The 19,747-nt window shown below is 36.9% G+C and overlaps 1 protein-coding gene across 2 annotated transcripts in view; it reads left to right on the top strand.

Annotated features, from left to right (window-relative positions):
• The window catches only part of GAS2 (growth arrest specific 2), a 149,804-nt gene that overhangs the window by 45,026 nt on the left and 85,031 nt on the right, over positions 1 to 19,747 (top strand). The gene's annotated exons all lie outside the window — the stretch shown is intronic.

Raw genomic sequence — 19,747 nt, 5'->3', positions numbered from 1 at the left:
AAGTCCTATGAAGTTGCCTGGGCAACGTAGAGGGTAAGCAACTTTCTGAGGCCCAATCGGCATCTAAGGAAGAAGTTAAACATAGATCTCTATGTCTCCAAATCCAGACCTCTATCTCTGTACCAACACCTCTACAATCAGGAATAATTATAAATATTTCTCATGTCAATAGAAACAGTATCATTTTCCTAACCAGTGGGGAATTCAAAAAGGGATAAAATTCAATATGACCTTCCAGTGTGGAAAGTTTATACTTCTTTTCAGAATTTCATCACCAAAACCACTGACCCTCTGGATTTTGGAAGAGTGGGGTAATATTTAGAACATTTGAAGTTACTTAACTTCTGAAAAGTACTTTGGTTCTAAGCAATCATAGGTTAGAAAGTAGAGGAAATCATTTTAAGAGTGTCAGATTTTGGAATACAGTTTACAAATATATGGCGTGTTTGAATTGGCAACTTATTTTCAGATGCTGCCTACAATTTTGAGCACCTAGACCTGAAGCACGAATTTTCTGAGCTGCTCCCATAAAATCCAAAAGGATATAGAATTAGAAGGAAAAAACCCCTCAAAACATCAGCCTTTCTTTTTATAATTGGCTATTTATACACTGCAACTTAGAACACATTTAGATATATCTCTGAGAACTCTATTTCATTCGTGAAAATGTTTCAATGAATTTGACTAGGGCATCTGAATTGACTAGCACCCCACTGTTATCACATAGATTTTGTTTTACCTTATTTCAGATTTCACTATGAAGAGTTGATATTGTTTTCATAAAGCAACTCAAAGTTAAGGATATTTCATTGGGTTGCAACAGATGAATTAGAATGGAAAACCCTTGTAAATCTGTTAATGAGATCATTTGTGTAAAGTGCTTTGCATACCTTAAGGTATTATATGTATAGGATATTATTATTAATTATATTTTTATTATCACTACTGAAAATGTCAGTGGGTGACTAAGACAGAGATGTACGGGAAGATGGTCTGAATTTCTTTAGGAGCATTTTATCAGAACTTCTCTTGATCCTCATTCCCTACTTGTATTTACCTGCAGTCTGCATAATGCATCTCCCCTGTTCCAGGAAGGTTGGGACTATTTTTACATTTTGGTTTTGGACGCTCAGGGCTCAGCACAGTGGTTAACAAATATTTGCCGATCTGAATTGGGCAAAACATTAGAGATATTGTTATGGAAAAGAGGCAGGAAAGTCCCTAGGAAATATTTTGGGACTTTATACATTTAGAGGCGTGTTGTTGTTGCTGTTGTTGTTTCTGCCAGAGCTCAAATCCTATTTAAATTAATGATGGCTTTGCTCAAGCTGCCAAATTAGGCCCCTGCTGTGGCAATAGCAGTGAAGTTGCTGCAGTTTCAAAAAAAGAAAAACAAAACAAAACACTTCTCTATTTATACAGTAAAACTAGCAATAAAGTGAAACATTATTTTTGAACTGGGAATAATTCAGCATAGAATCAAATTAGGTTCTCAAATCAACAGTACCATTGCTTAGAAAGGGCATGCCAAATGACCTCACTATTGTTCTGTTTATCATCCCTGTGACTTCTCAGACTAAAACATCCTTTCCTAGCCACCACTATCCTATGAGTTTTCCCCTCCTAAAAGAATGTAAGCTCCTTGAGGGCAGGAACTCTCTCGCATTTATATTTGTATCACCAGTAGTTATCACAGTGCCTGGAACATAATAAGTACTTAATAATGCTTTTTTCATTCATTTACTTATGTCTTTTTGTTCTATTATTAAAGACATCAATTATTTCTTTTTTATGAGGGTGTAAGTTTTAGTTTCCTCATCGTTAAGAATATCTGGATGTTGAGAGAATGGAGTGACAGGAAGGAATGAGGGAGCTAGTTATTGCCAGTGAAGTCCTTTGAGTTGGGTAAAATATGACAAAGATTCTGCCACCTGTATAACTCTACCTGCTAGGAATCTCTGAAAACCAAAAGTGAACATAATTGTGGCAGCTGGCTTAGAGATCGATTAGATGAAGTTTCTGAGATGTCTCAGCAGACCTTGAACAAATGGTTAGAGGTTCCTAGTATTGCTTTTTTTTAAATGTCAATTAAATTCAACAAATATTTATTAAGAACTTTTTAGGTGGCTGATTCCTCAAAGTAGGGGAAGAGTTACTCCACTCAAGGATATTATATTTTACTGGAGGGAGATAGTGTATACACAAGTATGTAGGAATTATATGTACATATGTGTTTGTGTATGTGTTCAGAAACACATATTTATGTGTACGTGTATATGTGTACGTGAACAAAGTAATATAATTTAATCTTGAAAATTAAAGTGCAATAACAATTGGGAGGATCAGGAAAAATCATACATTAGGAATGGCACCCGAATTGTACTTTGAGGGACTCTGAGAAGGGAACACACTCCAGAGACAAGGGAGGGGCTTATGCAAAGGTATGGAGGAAGAAGATGACCTGTTGTGCACATGTTGGGGGAAGTGACTAATAATCCATTTTAACTGGAATGGAGAGTGTGAACAGGAGTTATTTCAGATTTCCTCTTAACTTTAAACACTCTCTTAGCAATGTACACAACAAAAAAATGAATTATACTCTGTTTCAAAAGCACAGTGGTGATAAGATTGAAAATAAAATTTAAATATCCAAGTCATTTTTTTTAAAAATCTGGGGGGGAAATGGGATTATGAGAGGGAAAAGGTCTTCTTGTCTATGAAATTTCATAGAACCAGCAAAACCAACCTGGTCCCTTGAGTGTAGACTTGAACCTGACAGAATTTTTCCAGGATGACATCAACTATTTCACTCACACGTTCACATCCTGCTTTAAGCCACAGGCAGACACACCAACATGACATGATTGTAAAAAAAAAAAAAAGTGTAGCTGGGGAACTGTTTTCACGAAACTTGATAGCACTAATTGTGGGCACTGCTGTTTCAAAGTAATGGTGGACATTCTATCCTATATCAACAAAAGTTGGTCTTGCCATATGGAAATCTAATTATTTCAGACTGGTCTGTTACTAGTGGAGAGACTTCAAGTCACTGAAATGCATCCCTAATGAATATTGATGCATAAAATCCTTCTTACAGAGGGGCTTTCATAAATCTTACAGAAAGACCATTAGTAATTGATTGAAATGAGAAAAATTAGCTCCTTTTTTTTTTTTTAAAGCTGGTGTTCACTGGGTGATTAAAAAACGTACACACTCTCCTACTTAATGCTATTTCTCTGTGTGTGTGGCCTTCAAGAAAGTGTAACGAATGGCCCAAGTACATAGCAGAGTGATGGCCTAATGTTTTCCTAGGTGAGGTCATAGAGCTCTCAATATATGAGTCCTTCAACAGTATTTTCAGCTTTTTGTATCCAGACCCATGAATGCCTTCACTTGTTTCTTTTGAACAGCCAGACAATCCATCACAGATCCTTAACGAAGTTGTGTTCTAGTGCTCTATTTACATATTATTGCTGCTCATTTGCATGAGACTATGTTGCCCTTCTAAGAGAGATCTTGTTGGTACCTTTGAAACAAATAAAAAAAATGATCAGAGTTTGAAAGCAAAGAAAGTGTAGGTTCAACCAGTGGTGGTTGTGCAAGAAATTTACATTAAACACATCGAGTGAAAATGAAGAAAGTGAGCTAAAAATGGTGACCAGCTAAACTGGATATCCTTATTCTGAGCCACAGATTTCCTTCTCCAAGGTGGAAGTAGGAGTAGGAGAAACATCCCATTCCCCCATCAGTCTCAAAAAAGTATCTCAAAATAATTTCTTTTGTTTATATTAGTATTGGTGTGTATGCATGTGTGTATTTAAGAAATCGTGAGTATGGGAGCTTTGTGGCCCAGTGCCGAGCGTAGAATCAAGAAAACAGCTCAAGAACTACCTTGGACATAAAGTACACTGTTTTGAATATAAAGTGCCCTATAAATATTAGCTATCATAATGATAATAATGGTGGTGATAGCAATCTTCAAGTATTAGAAGGAAAGTCTTGTGGAAGTGAGATTAAATTTGTGCAGCTTAGCCTCAGAGATCTTGGAGGAAGGAGTAGAAGTGGTGAAGGCAAATTTAGTTTTGATTTAAAGTGAAAAAAATAATCCTTTTTAATTAGTACTATGCTAAAGTAGGAGCCAGCTAGATGACTCAGTGGGTGGAGTGCTGGGCCTGAATTCAAGAAGACCTGAGTTCAAATTCAAACTCGGACACTCACCCTGGGTGAGTCACTTCACCTCTGTTTGCCTTAAAACACTCCAGTATTTTTGCCAAGAAAACCCCATGGACAGTAATGGCCCATAGGGTCACAAAGTGTCATACACAACTAAATGATTGAACAACAACAAAGCCTAAAGTAAGCTGGTCTTCTTCAGGAGATATTATGTTTTCTGTCCCTTGAGATCTCCTAGGGCAGGCTGGATGACTTTAAGTTCCAGGGATGCCATTATAGTTAAAGGTTGAACTAGAATAGTTTGTGAGGTACCTTTAGACTATGCTTTTTGTAATCCTCCTGAAATACAGGTATACTATGCCTGATAATTTCCCTGATCTACCAGTAGTATCTGACCCTGTTACAAAAGGAAGTATGGCTTGTCCAGTGGGTCTTTACTTTTTCTTGATAAACTCATGAAGAAAGACACAGCATGGAATAATGAACAGAGAACTGGCCTTGGAGCCAGGAAGACCTCAGTTCAAGTCCCACCTTTGCCACATCCTGAGTGACCCTGAGCAAGTCATTTAACTTTTCAGAGCTCTAGGTGACTTTTTAAGATTATAAATCACAAGTAAACATTTACTCTGAAAAGACACGTGCCACTTCTTGAGAGGTTCTTGTTGCAAAACAAATAGAAGTGCCACAACTTAGAGTCGGGCTTGTTTTTTGATGGATGTTTCTGCAACAATACGAGCATTTCTTATTAGGCAATAGGATTGCTATGTTATAAGCAAAATTGCTTTGTTTTCTCCTCTATCCATGCATGAGAAAACACAAGGGTATGCTGTCAATCAGATACAAGTTTGAATACTTACTCAAACACTTTTATTCAATTTAAGATTTCATATGGTACAGTGCACACGGTAATGGATTTAGAACCTGAGTAGATGGATTAAAAAACAGGCTTTGTTATGGACTACCTGCGAGATCTTGGTCAAATCACTTAGCTGCTCTGGGTTGCAGTTTCCTCTTTTATTAAAAGATGTTGCACTAAATGACCTCTAAGGTCCATTCCAGCTCGAAATCTATGATGTTATGATTGTATAGTCTAAAGCTAGATAGGACCTTAGGTCATATGTAGTTCAAACTCCTCGTTTGAATGATGGGAAGTTAAGTGACTTGCCTAGGGTCACACAGGTAATATTTGGCAGGACTAGAATTCAAGTCCAAGAACTCTAATTCTACATTCTGTCTTATTTCTACCACACCATGTTCTAACTGCTGGAGCATCTTGTACTAATAGTGGAGAAGGTGCTTTTTCATCTGCTTCCATGTTAATTTTCTTCACCAAAGGATGAAGGAAGCCAATAAGGAATAGCTGGTTACTAAAACAGAAATAAGAATCTTAGGAGAAAGTGACAACTATTTCTTAGTACTTATGATAGATAAGGTAGTAAAAGTCGGGCAATGTCAAAAGAAATGGAGGGGAGGCATTAATACATATATAAGGATCCCCCTGAGCTGCCTATTGACTTAGTTTTAAAATGTAATGTTATCTATATTTTACTATATTTTTACTTATTTTTTAGAAATATTTCCCGATGATATTTTAATCTGGTTCTGCTATAATACACCTCAGAGTGTTTGGGTTGCATGTATCCTACAGGCTCAGTGTTTGACACCCATGGTCTAATGCATGACCTACATTTCAGGGAATAGATTTCAAACAGTTCAGAAAAAGAATAGGTAGAAACATAAAACTTGACATTTTACAGGTCAAGTCATCCAACTGGTGGTGAGATGATCTCAAGAATGAAATACTGATGATAAAAACAAAAACTAGTGGAGGAGCAAAGACAGGGTTACCTCAACAGAGCAAAAACTGACATATATAAATATATACATATATACACATATATGTATATATACACAGATATGTATATATATATACATACACACATATACACATGTATATGTGTTGTAAATGTGTGCGCATATATACGCACACATACGTATATATACACAAATATGTATATATACACATTTATACATACATAACTATATATACATACACACACACACATATATACATATACATATATATATATATATATATACACACATATATATATACTTAAGTAAGGTATGTGATTCCTGAGGCAGCAAGCAAAGAAAGAATGACATATTCCTGAAAGTACATAATGTCAAGAATCCCAGCATCAATGAAATGGGAGTAACATATGTGAAGCACCTTGCAAATATTAAGGTCCTATGTGAATGATAGCTAATAACTGTTATGCTAAAGCTGACAATAAATAGAAACACTGAATGAGATATACAACTAAAACAGAGCTCTTTTTGTTATGCTGAAATCAAGACAGCAAAGCCAGAATAGGTGCAATTTGTGAAGTAAAATGGTGAATGACAATGGTAAATTCAGAGAAGGCAGAACTACTCAAGAGCTTTTCCTTTTTTTTTTTTCTATGAAGGAGGATGATACTTGGTATGATCTCCTGTCTTTGGAATCTGAGACATTAGTTCCTTTGCTGTCTATCATCCACCGTACATAATTAGCCAACCCAACATCTCACTACAATAAACTGCTTAGAGTATATCTATGCAAATAATTACTTAAGTAGCATGTATTTTTAGAGTATTTTTCTCTCTTCTGAAGCACTCTCAGATCCTTGATGGGGGTGAAGGTGGGGTTGGGGAGGAAAAAATGAAGGTTGTTGATGACCAGCTTGGTCTTCTTATCCCTAAGTTTTTGTAAGTTTCAGGAATGAGATGTCATGAGCTCCATTACTCACATAATTTTCTGGTGCATCATGGATGATGGTAGACAGCTAAAATGCTTCAAATCCATGATTAAAGTTACACAGAACCTTATCGAATCACCATTCTCTATAGATTCAAATTTAGCACAAGAGGGATCTCCTTGGAGCTCTGTCCAAGAGAGCTCATTTGTTGAAGTAGTGTAAAGAATCTCAGACCACTGGACCTTTAAATGGACCCCTAAGAGTGGTATCATAATTCTACTCCAGTGGATTTAAAAAAAATTCTACAAGTTTTATATTGGCGCATATAGTTAGGGTTACTAAATCTCCTAGGTAGGGGGTTCTAAATTACATTTAGATACCTTGGCCCTTTTAAATGTTCAATTAAATTATTTTATTGGGAGAAAAGCTCTTCAATAAAATATATGGTGAAACCAAAGGTAGCAAGGGAAATATAAGGGGAAATATTAATTCAATTCATGGAAAGAGCAACTTTATTGTCTGAATGTTTGAACAGCATTTTCTTTATGACTGTTGGAAAAGGAAAGATATTAGCTCTTGGTTCTTGCCATGTCTTCTTTTATGTCCATTTGTGGGCTATTTTAGCTTCCAAAGTGTCTAGCTGAAGTAATCAGGGAACAGTATTTATCTCAGATTTTTATGAAGAAATTGAACTATTTAAATTCCTAACGGTACATTTTTTTACTTCTGCTCATGTAAAGCTTTGCAAATGCCATTCCCTCATTCTCTTGTTTGGGTTTGAATGTTAAAATGAACGTGTCTTTTGTTTTATTGTCGTCCTGACCTCCCTGAAAAATTGGAAGAGAAGGGAAGTGCCATATAATATGAACATTCTAAGAAGTGTATATAATAACTTATTGAATTTTTTTTCCATAGAAAAATCACAATCTTAAACTTGAATATTTCCTTTCCACTTTGAATGGATCTGTGGCTACAGTTTCTTCTGATATTTTGACTTCTTTTTCTCTCTGACTTAAGCAAATGTAGGTCAATCAACCTGATATAAAGAGTTTTGCAAGTATAGATAGATAGATAGATAGATAGATAGATAGATAGATAGATAAAGCATAGATAAAGTACATACCTCCAAGTAACTGCAGACCCAGAATTAATGGAGATTTTAGTATTTGGGAGGGAACCTGGTCAAGTGGTCAACTATGATTTGGACATCCTCATATCACAGATAAATTGCTAAAAATAATGGTATAAGAGCATAGCTCTAGAGATAAAAAGGACCTTATGGGACATGAGTTCAAGCCCCTCATTTTAAAGATGAAGAAATTGAGGCCCAGAGCAGTTGAGTGTCTTCAACTCAAGACCTTTGTCTCTAAGGCACTTGTACCTTGACCCAGAAGGGTTTAGGTAGAGAAAAAATACACAGATTATTATTTTCCCACTTCCAGATATTTCTTGTCTGATGCTTCTATGGCACCATTGACTCCTCAGGAAATGAAGGGTACAAAGGAAGAAAAAAAGTGAAAGGGAATAATGGAATGGTTTGTTCCAGTGGAATGAATTAAAAATCCTTTTAAAGAAGACCTAGAACTATATCCTCTTGTTCTATCCCCACCATCTTAGAAAGAATCAGGGAGGAGGGTCTAGGAATCCACTGCACTGCTGACATATGGACCAACATATTAATTGCCCATTTAATAAGTGTATACTAAGGACTCAGCTCTATGCTATACAGACATTATACAGACATCATGCAGGATCCTATGTGGCTGCTATCCTTTAGTAGATTACAATCTATGCAAAAATAAGATTTGCACAAGAAAATGATAGTGAATGATATAATGACAGCAGAAGGTGTTTGGAAGTCATTGAAGGTTAGAGTCAATAAGTACTCAGGAAAGACTTGGTGGTAGATATTAATCTAAGGGGGCTCAAAGAATCATAGATTTAGAAATGGAAGCAACATTAGAGTACATCTGGTTTAATTTTCTTGTTTTAGAGCTAAGGCGACTGAGGCCCATGGAGATGAAGTAACTTTTTCAAAGTTACCCAACTAGTAACCAGCAGAGCCAGAATTTGAACTGAGGCCTACTGACAATATCCAACGTCATGCTGCTTCCACTATACTGTGGCTACCTTTTAATGAAACCACTTCTAGCAGTTCTACCATCCTAGATGCGTGGGATTACCAGGAGCTAAGAATGGGATGAGAGGTGAGGAAGGATGACATTCATCCACGTTTCCAAACCTGCATTTGGGCAGCTAGGTGGCATAGTGCATAGAGTACCAGGCTGGGAGTGAGGAATACTTGAGTTCAAACCTGGCCTCGGAAACTTGCTAGCTGGGTGACTCTGGGGAAGTCACCCCTTTTGCCACAATTTTCTCACCTGTAAAACGAGCTGGAGAAGGAAATGGCAAACCACTCCAGTATCTCTGCCAAGAAAACCCCAAATGGGGTCACAGAGAGTCAGACACGACTGAAAACAACTGAACAAAAGCCTGCATCTAGTCACTTGTTTGTCCTCAGCACTTAGTCCATCCTCAATATTTGGCTTCACTTCTCTGTTATCAAGCTTGTTATAGATTTTAGCCCTCTTCTCTAAGGGGTCCACATGTTTGTACCTTACTTCAGTTTTTATTATGATAATGTAAAACAACATCTATCACATTAATAGCAGAATACTAGTAACTAGCATTTCAAGGCAGCTAAAGTGGTACAGTAGATAGTGCACCAGGCCTGGAATCAGGAAGACTTGAGTTCAGTTCTGACCTCAAATGCTTACTAGCTATGTGACTTTGGGCAAATCACTTAACTCTGTCTGCCTCATTTCCTCATTTATAAATGAGCTGGAGAAGGAAACGGCAAACCACTCAAGAAATCTTTGTCAAGAAAACCCAAAACTGGATCACAGAGAGTCAGACGTGACTGAAAACAACAACAAATAGCTAGCATTTATATAGTGCTACTATGTGGCAGACACTATGCTAAATGCTTTACAATTACTGTCTCATTTAATCCTCACAACAACTCTGGGAGGTAGGTGATGTTACTATCCCTGTTTGAGGAAACTGAGATTGAGTGACTCGCCTGAGATTATACAGCTAGTATGTGTCTGGGGCCATATTTGAATTGCAATTCTCCTGACTTCAGTCTCAGTGCTCTCTCTTTTTTAAATAGTTATTAAAATAATTTTAATAAAACAAAACAAGTTCATAAACCCTAGGTTAAGAATCCCTGCCTGGAAGTCTTCCTTAACACACTTTCTTGCTTTTGCTCCATCAGTCATCAATAGTCTCTGGTCCAAACCCGATCCTTCTCTCACTGTTACTTCCTCAGTTCCTCCCCTCTCTTTGGCCCTTATGTCCTCCGTTCATGGATGCTCGGCGAGAAATGTTAAGCCACCATTCGTCTGTCTCCTCCTCAGTCAGACAAGATGGTGTCTAGCCTCGCTTGCCTACAGCTCCCCTGTGGAAGATGATCACTGGCCCAGGCCACTGAGAATCGTAAGAACACACAGCCTAGCACTTTGTACTCTCCACCCTTCTCTAGCCTTCAGTCCGCCCTTCTCATTGGCCTCAAGAGAAAGTGGCACATGCATTCATCTACCAAGTCAAGTCAGCTAGCAATTGTTATTTTGTGTGCCAGGCACTGAGCAAAGGGCTGGAGTGATACAAGGAAAGGAGGGAAAAAAAAATCTCTTTTCTCCAGCTCACAGCCTAATAGAGGAGACAACATGCAAATGGTATAGAAACAAGATACAGACAGGACGAAGTGGAGATAGACTCAAAGGGAAGGCCCTAAGATTTTTTAAAAATTTATTTAGTATTTTATTTTCCCCCAGTTATATATAAAAAACAATTTTTAACATTAATTTTTAAAACTTTGAATTCCAAATTCTCTTCCTTCCTCCTCCTTCAGCCCCCCCCCCCAAATTGAGAAGGCAAGCAATTTGATATAGGTTATGTATATATGTAGTCATGTCAAACATTTCCATATTAGTCATATTGTGAAAGAAAAAATAGACTCCCTCCCAAAAAAAAACTCAAGAAAAATGAAGTCAAAAAAGTATGCTTAAATCTGTATTCAGACGCCATCATTTCTTTGTCTGGGGATGGAAAGCATTTTTCATCATAAGTCCTTCAGAGTTCTCTTGGATCATTGTACTACTGAGAATAGCTAAGTCATTCACAGCTGATCATCTTACAATATTGCTATTATTTTGTACACAATACATTTCACTTTGCATCAGCTCATGTAAGTCTTTCCAGGTTTTTCTGAAAGCATCTTGCTTATCATTTCTGATAGCACAATAGTATTCCATCTTAATCACATATTACAATTTGTTCAGCCATTCCCCAGTTGATGGGCATCACCTCATTTTCTAATTCTTTGCTACAAAAAAGAGCTGCTATAAATATTTTTATACGTATGGGTCCTTTTCCTTTTTGTTTTTTGTTGTTTTTTGTTTTTTTAAATCTCTTTTGGGATACAGACCTAGTAGTGGCATTGCTAGGTCAAGGATGTGCATGGTTTTATAGCCCTTTGGGTATGGTTCCAAATCGCTCTACAGAATGGTTGAATCAGTTCACAACTCCAGTTGTGCATTAATATCTTATTTTTCCCACACCCCTCAAACATCTGTCATTTTCCTTTTCTGTCCTATTAGCCAATCTAATAAGTATGAGGTAGTACCTCAAAATTGTTTTAATTTGCATTTCTCCAGTTAATAGTGATTTAGAACATTTTTTTTCATTTGGCAATAGATAGCTTTGATTATTCATCTGAAGTATCTTCCTATTTTCATGTAAGTTCATAGCTTTTGATCATTTATCAATTGGGGAATATATTTTATTTTTTATAAATTTGACTCAGTTCTCTATATGTTTGAGGAATGAGACCTTTATCAGAGAAACTTGCTTCAAAATTGTTTCCCAGTTACTCTTACTGTTTCTCTCCATCCTAGCCCCCATTTATTCTATCCTCTCTCTCCTTTTACCCTCTCACTTCTCAGAAGTATTCTGCTTCTGACTACCCCCTCCCCCAATCTGCCCTCCCTTTTATCACACACCTTCTCTTATCCTCTTCCCCTCCTACCTTCCTGTAGGGTGATAGATTTCTAAAAAAAAATTTAATTAAAAATTTTTAAATGTAAAAATATAGATTTCTATACCCAGTTGAGTGTGTATGTTATTCTGACTTTGAGCCAATTCTGATGAGAGTAAGGTTCACTCATTCCCCTTCCCATTTCCCCTCTTAAAGCCTTTTCTTGCCTCTTTTATGTGAGATAATTTACCCCATTCTACTTCTCCCTTTGTCTTTCTCCCAGTACCTTCCTCTCTTACCCCTTAATTTTATCTTTTTAGATATCATCCCTTCATATTAAACTCACACCTGTGCCCCCTGTCTTTATATACACCTTTTAACTTCCCTAATAATGAGAAAGTTCTTATAAGTATCATCTTCCCATGTAGGAATGTAAACAGTTTAACCTTATTAAGTCCCTTATGATTTCCCTTTCCTGTTTACCTTTTTATGTTTCCCTTGAGTTTTGTATTTGAAAGTCAAATTTTCTATTCAGCTCTAGTCTTTTCATCGAGAATGCTTGAAAGTCCTCTTTCTCATTAAATATTCATTTTCCCATGAAGGATTATACTCCTTTTTTCTGGGTAGATAATTCTTGGTTCTAATCCTAGCTCCTTTGCCCTCTGGAATATCATATTCTAAGCTCATCTAACCTTTAAGGTAGAAGCTACTAAATCTTGTGTTATCCTGACTGTGGCTCCATGATACTTGGATTGTTTCTTTCTGGCTGTTTGAAATATTTTCTCCTTTACCTAGGACCTCTGGAATTTGGCTATAATATTCCTGGGAGTTTTCATTTTGCTATCCCTTTCAGGAGGTGATCAGTAGATTCTTTCAATTTCTATTTTACCCTCTGGCATTAGAATATCAGGGCAGTTATCCTGGTTAATTTCTTGAAAGATGATGTCTAGGATCTTTTTTTATCATGACTTTCAGGTAGTCAAATAATTTTTAAATTATCCCTCCTAGATCTATTTTCCAGGTCAATTGTTTTTCCAATGAAACATTTCACATTGTCTTCTATTTTTTTTTCATTCATTTGGTTTTGTTTTATTGTTTCTCAATTTCTCATAAAGTCATTAGCTTCCATTTGCTCCATTCTAATTCTTAAGGAATTATTTTCTTCAGTGAGCTTTTGTACCTCCTTTTTGCATTTGGCCAATTCCACTTTTTAGGGAGTTTTTTTTCCAGTGAATTTTTGTACCTCTTTTTCCATTTGTCCTATTCTGCTTTTTAAAGCATTCTTTTCATCATTAGCTTTTTTGTACCTCTTTTACCATTTGGCACAGTTTGTTTTTTAAGGTGCTATTTTCTTCAGTATTTTTTTGTGTCTCCTTTAGCAAGCTGTTGACTCATTTTTCATGATCTTCTTGCATAACTCTCATTTCTTTTCCCAATTTTTCCTTTACTTCTCTTACTTGATTTCCAAAATCCTTTTTGAGCTCTTCCATGGCCTGAAACCATTCACATTTTTCCTAAAGGCTTTGGATGTGGGAGCTTTGACTTTGCTGTCTTCTTCTGAATGTGTGTTTTGATCTTCTTTGTCACCATAGTAACTTTCTATGGTCAGAGCTTTTTCCCTTTGTTTGCTCATTTTCCCAGGCTATTTCTTTACTTTTAGCTCTTTGTTAAAGTAGGGCTCTGCTTCTGGGGTGGAGAGTGCACTGTCCCAAGCTTCAGGGAGTTTCTGCAGCTGTTTACAGAGATAATTCCAGGGATCTGTTAGTTTTCAGTTTTTCCAAGGTGGTATGATCTAAGGAGAGGTATGTTTGCTACTTTCCTGGCCTTTGCTCTGGTCTGTGAGTAACCACAAGTTCTGCCTTGGAACTGTGCTGAGGGACCCCACTCCCCTGTGGCCTCAAGCTCTTGTGTGCTAGAGCATCCTGGGACTGCCACCCAGGACTGTGACCTGGGCAAAGCAACAGAGTCCTGTTCTAGTGCTAGCAAAGAGACCTCTGTCATCTTCTGATCGACTGATTCCCCTCCTTACCATCTGTGGGCGGAGAGCTTCAGAAGCAGCCCCTGCTGTTGCTAATTCAGTGTCTCCTGTGACCTGCTCCAGGTTTGCTGGGGCTGGGTCTTTGCTGGACTCTGCTCCACTCTCACACAGGTGTTACAGAACTTCACTGCTGACCTTCTGACTTTTCTTTGGCTGGAGTATTATTTCACCCCATCCTTTTGTGGGTTCTGCTGCTCCAGGAATTGTTTCGTAGCTTTATTTAAAGGTGTTTGGAGGGGTTTTGGGGAGAGCTCAGGGGAGTAGCTGCCTTTTCTCTGACATCTTGGCTCCACATCACAGCTGCCTCTCAGTAGAAGCAGAAGTAACTCACATTGATATTCACGTGCACTAGAGCTATTATCCCAAATCTCACTCATATGGAGGAGCTCAATCCCCAGAACTCGACTACTGTGTGGACTTTGGGCTCTCAACTTAGCCTCAGGCTAGTGCCCCAATCAGTGTGGTTCCTGCCATGATAATCAAGTGTTACCAATAAGTAAGCCCTAGTTAACCAGTTTTTAGAAAGGGGGTATTGACTTTATTGGAAGAGTTGGTATAGTTGTTACAAAAATCCACCCCTATACCCCAAAAGTCTGTGACACACTTGTCTTCTAATACATGGAGACTCCACGAGAAAGTGGGCTCAGATGTGGTAAATGGGCAACTCATTGCTCCTAGAAGGAGGCTGCTCTTAGGTTAGTGGTCAGCTACCATGGGTTCCATTATCATCTCTATGCATCCCTGACCTTATCTCTCACATTGACAACTGTCTACCAGACATCTTAAGTTTCCTTCTAGTCCCAGCCAACATCCCACTTTCTACAGGAAGTTTTTCCTAATATCCATTCATTCTAGTCCTTTCCCACTATTGATTATCTCCAATTTATCCTGTGTATAGCCTATTTATACATATTTGGTTGTATATTCTCTCCTTCATTAGACTGTGAGCTCCTTGAGAGCCCACACTGACTTTTTGCTTTTCTTTGTATCCCCAGCAGTTGGCACAGTGCCTAGCACATAGTAGGTGCTTAAGAAATGTTTGTTGACTGAATTTTTTCAGGGTAACTGGTATTTTCTCTGTATATACCTTGTATCGACTTAGCAATATGTTCCTGTATTTTTAACACAACTGTAGCTATTATGTTCAATGTATTAAAATTCTTGAACTCTTTTTGTAGGATTGGAAATAAGATACTTTTTAATAAAAAAGTTTGTTTTTACTAGTTTATATCAAGGATGAGAACGTTTGGACCACTTGAGTCCTTGTTGTTCTGGTCAAGTGCTTTGGTTTATTCTCTCTGTCTGTTAAGTGGAATTTAAAGTTTGGATTGTTTCTAAAATGCAACTTAGAAATCTGTGTTAACTTGGAACCAGCCTTTGTGTAAAGCACCTAGAATAAGCAGGTCTGATGGAACAAGTTGGATGAGAATAAATAATTTTGGGGCATGTAAAAACAGGTTTGATAGAGCTTTGGAGGTAACCTCCGTTTTGGAGGCTATTGGCCTCAGAGTCTGAGTTGGACTTGGATTAGGGGCTCAAACCCATTGACTGAACGTTCTTGAGGGAAGTCATGCACACATGTTGTTTCTCCCAAGTTAAATGTAAAAACCTTGAGAAGCAAAATCTATTGAAATGTATGTCTTCGTATCCCTAGCACATAGTGCTGTGCTTGGCACAAACCAACTACTTGATTAATGCTTAGTGAATTGTTGAATTGGAGAATACAGTTTTATTGAGAGATTTCAAAGCTCACTTCTCTCTTAGAATATTTTATTTTGATGTAGATTTATAAAATGACAGGACTACATAGCTGAAAAGGTCCTCAACACAAGAAGATTTATACCTTTGTGCTTTGCCAAACAGCACCTCTGGCAACTTCTAGCCTTTGTCCAAACAGAACATTTTTATAGCTAGAATATATTTTTTAAAGGCTAAGGCAATTCAAATCATTCTTGAGCATCTTACATAAAATATCTCTAAAGCATACTATGCAGAGGGAGCAATCATCATCTGACATCACTGCTATCACCTGCTTTGCAGGTGTTTCATAAAAATGTATAGCAAAAAAATTTAAAGCCATACTTTCATCAGTGAACTCACTGATGCATGTACTCTATCCAAAGATGCTGATTTAAACCCACTGATAACAACTTATCAAAGAAAATTCTCGCCAATATCTTCTTGTAAATTCTCCATGAGGGTCCACATAACATATTGAAGACCCTCCTCTAGATACATTGAAATTGTATGGATAATAATGAAAGAAAAGCTTTTTTCTAATTCTAAAATGATCCAATGTCACCATGATAGAATGCTTTGCAATGACATTCATTGATTTCCCTTTGAAAATACTTGTTCACAAATGAGAATTGGTCATTTGGCTGAACTTTTGGCTTCTAGTTGAGGGAAGCTACAATCCTACAAAAAAAGATGACCTCTGACATAGGTGTCTTACTGAATCCTGAATTTTAAGGGGGTTGGGCAACAACTGTTCAGCCTATATGACATGGTTTGTAGATATTTTAGATGAGATGTTCAGAATGATTTAAATTGTTTGGAGTCATTTAACAAACTCTAGCTACTAAAATGCTTTGCCTTGGACAAGTATAGGTGGAAATGGCCAGAGATACTATTTGGCAAGCCCAAAGACTTAAATCTAACTGCCACCTCCAGGAACAGACAGGGATGCTCCATAAATCTCCTTCTTTGCAGGTTGTATGACTGAACTAGTGTTTCCTCTGGATTCCTAAGTTATGGTGTTTTGATAGCTAGCTCTCCTTTAACTTGCCAAAAACTACAGTCATGCTTTTTCACACTAGAGCAAAGAATTTTCCAGGAAGAATGACATCTATGTTTATATAGAGAACTCAATGCTTTAACAATCTTGTAGAAAAGATTAATTGCATTTTATTTGTTGGGTCAAAACTTATGACTTCTCAATATAGTATTTTATAGACTGCACTAACCAATTTCTTAGCACCTACCACTTTTGTTTTTTATATATAGCGCATGCCCATAGAATTAAATCTCTCCCCAGGAATATCTTTGTTGGTAGGAAGATGAAGTATCAGTATTCCTGATAGTGTTAGCTCACTATTGTAAAGATCTAAATAATTGATTTGTCCTTGGTCTCTCCTCATATGATTATAGGATTTAAGGATGGAAAGGATTTTAGCAATCATGTAGTCCAATACCCTCATTTCGAGATGAAGAAACCAAGACCCAGAGAGGCTATCTTTCCAAAGATTTTTATTAATAGAGCTATAAGAAGATGTATACTATATTTGTCACTATAAATAGTATACCTGTCTATATGCATCCACATGCAGTATATAGGTACTCATGATGCACAGAATATATGTACAGAATATATGAATATATACATATATATGAATATATGCATAACATGTGAATGTATTTTGTAAATATCTCATAAGTTATGTATATCCTGTAAGTTATAGTAAAATAAGCAAGTAAAAATTTCAATCCATTTTGATATGTGAAGTTGACTAAATTCCAAACCTACATAAAAATTGGTCTGGACCTATGATTTCATCGGCATAGAAAACTCCCATGGAGGAAACTCCGTCTGCCAGTGCAGATTGGCAGCTGCTCTGCAAATTATAGTCTGGGAGAGAAGCCTAGAGCATACAGAGGTCAAAAGACTTACCTACTCCCCTACAGTCAGTATGTAGTAGAGATAGAGCTTGAACCCAGGTGTTCCTGACTTTGAGGATGGCTCCTACCCATGAATCCATGATGCTTCTCTCTAAATCCTGAAGTCCAGTTCCATATCACCAATTGCCAACTTGATATCTCTCCTGGATATCCCATTGGCATTCTAACTCAAAATTTCCAACATGGAATTCATTATCTTCTCCCTTAAAATTATATCCCTCCTTTCATCCAACAAGCATTCATTAAGTTCATACTATATGTATGGTGAGGGAGATACAAAGACAAAAATGAAAATGTTCAAGACCTCGAGAAGCTTATATTCCATTGGGGAAAACAATATGTGTGCGGATAAGTAAATAAAAAAGGAATATTTGCAAAGGGAACACTAGCAATGGTGGGGATTAAGGTAGATCTCATGTGATCCTATGTTCCTATAGTTTCACAAACATAAGAGTTAGAAGGGGAGAGAATTCAAAGCAATGACTCCTACTACTCCTACTCCTAATAATCATAGTTCACTTTTATATTACAACTCCATAACTAACAATACTAAAATGTAACAACATTGGCATTATTAGTAACTGGGAAGGTAATCTAGAGGCTCATGGAGTCAAAAAAAATGAATAGCCAAGTTGTAAATTATAGGGTCAGGAAGATGAAATAGAAACTCCAGAGACTGATTATAAGAATTAGGGCTGGGAAACCCTTCCATTTTCTCTCAATAGTATACCATAGGACCATGGTTGGGAGAGAGAAATACCATGGAGTGTGATGTTCAACTAGAAGGGTTGATATAGACAATTGAGTCAAGTCCCCTAATTTTACATATGAGGAAACTGAGGTACAGAACTGATAAGTCACTTGCCTGGGATTATGCAGCTAAAAAGTAGCTGAAGCATCATTTGAACCCAGGTCTTTCTCACTCCAAATGCAAGCAGAGCTCACGTCAGTCTACCATGCTGCCTCTTGTTGACTGTATTTTTGGAATTAACTATTTGTGGGGAATCACATCAATCTGAAGTTAATTTTTAATTAATAATTAATAAATTAAAGTCATTTTAACATAAAAATTCATATTCACCAAACTAGTTGGGCTCTTTGGATAGATGTTTCCATCCCTATTCTCTAAGTGTTAAAATAAACCTCTTTATAGCATCCTTAGTTTCCTTTGAGGTTCAGGATTGGTGCCACCTGTGGGAAGAATTTCCTGATATGTCTCTCTCCCCATCCTGCCACCTAAGTTGTTAGTGTTTCTCTCTTCTCAGCTTGTCTGATATTTATTAGCCTTTATATACACTACATTCATTCCCAGAAGAGTGTAGAAACAATCTTCTTGAGGATTTACTTGATTTTTGCATCCCAGCAGCAAGTAAAGTACACATAGTAGGTATTTTAGTAGTGTGCTTTAGAAGTTTGTCAGACTGGAGTAACTGAATTTTTTATTCAGATAACTGAAAATTTCATTTAAGTGGACATAGCCATAAAGTCATTGGGCTGAAAGACTAGGAAAAGGTCATAGAATATTTGATTTTTTTGCAGGATTATATCAAACAATTTTACTTGTCTCTTCTATTAATTTTTCACAACCATTTTAACTTCATGATCTACCACCATCAAGAGCATTTATATCTGTAGATACAAAGTGAAGTAGAGAATTGAAGCAATTATTCTAACATAATTCACAAAAATAACTCTGCCTTGACTATCTGGCTAATTCAAAGACTTTTTTTCTTTTGTTAATTTAGCCCTGAATTATCAAGGTGCTTACCTGAAACTTGCACTTAATTTTTTTTTTTACATTGGATCAATGTATGCATTGGTCACATTCTATTATTAATTTCTTCATATGATTGTATGTTGTGCTGAGGGGAAATTTCCAGGACAAAATGCTCAGAAATGAGTAACTTAATAAGCTAGTTAGGTCAAGTTCACACCTTGCCTTTATCTGTATTATTTTCTCTTCTTTCCTATAGAATGCCATGGAGCAAGACTGCTATGTTTGGGGATAAATGAAACAGTACAGATTGGAAATTTGTATAGCGCTGTCCAGTAGATTGTGAAGTGGTGAATTTGGAGAAG

The sequence above is a fragment of the Vombatus ursinus genome, unplaced genomic scaffold (genome assembly GCF_900497805.2).
Source record: "Vombatus ursinus unplaced genomic scaffold, bare-nosed wombat genome assembly UNPS02009770.1, whole genome shotgun sequence".
NCBI lineage: Eukaryota > Metazoa > Chordata > Mammalia > Diprotodontia > Vombatidae > Vombatus > Vombatus ursinus.
This window is presented reverse-complemented; position numbering and strand designations above follow the sequence as displayed.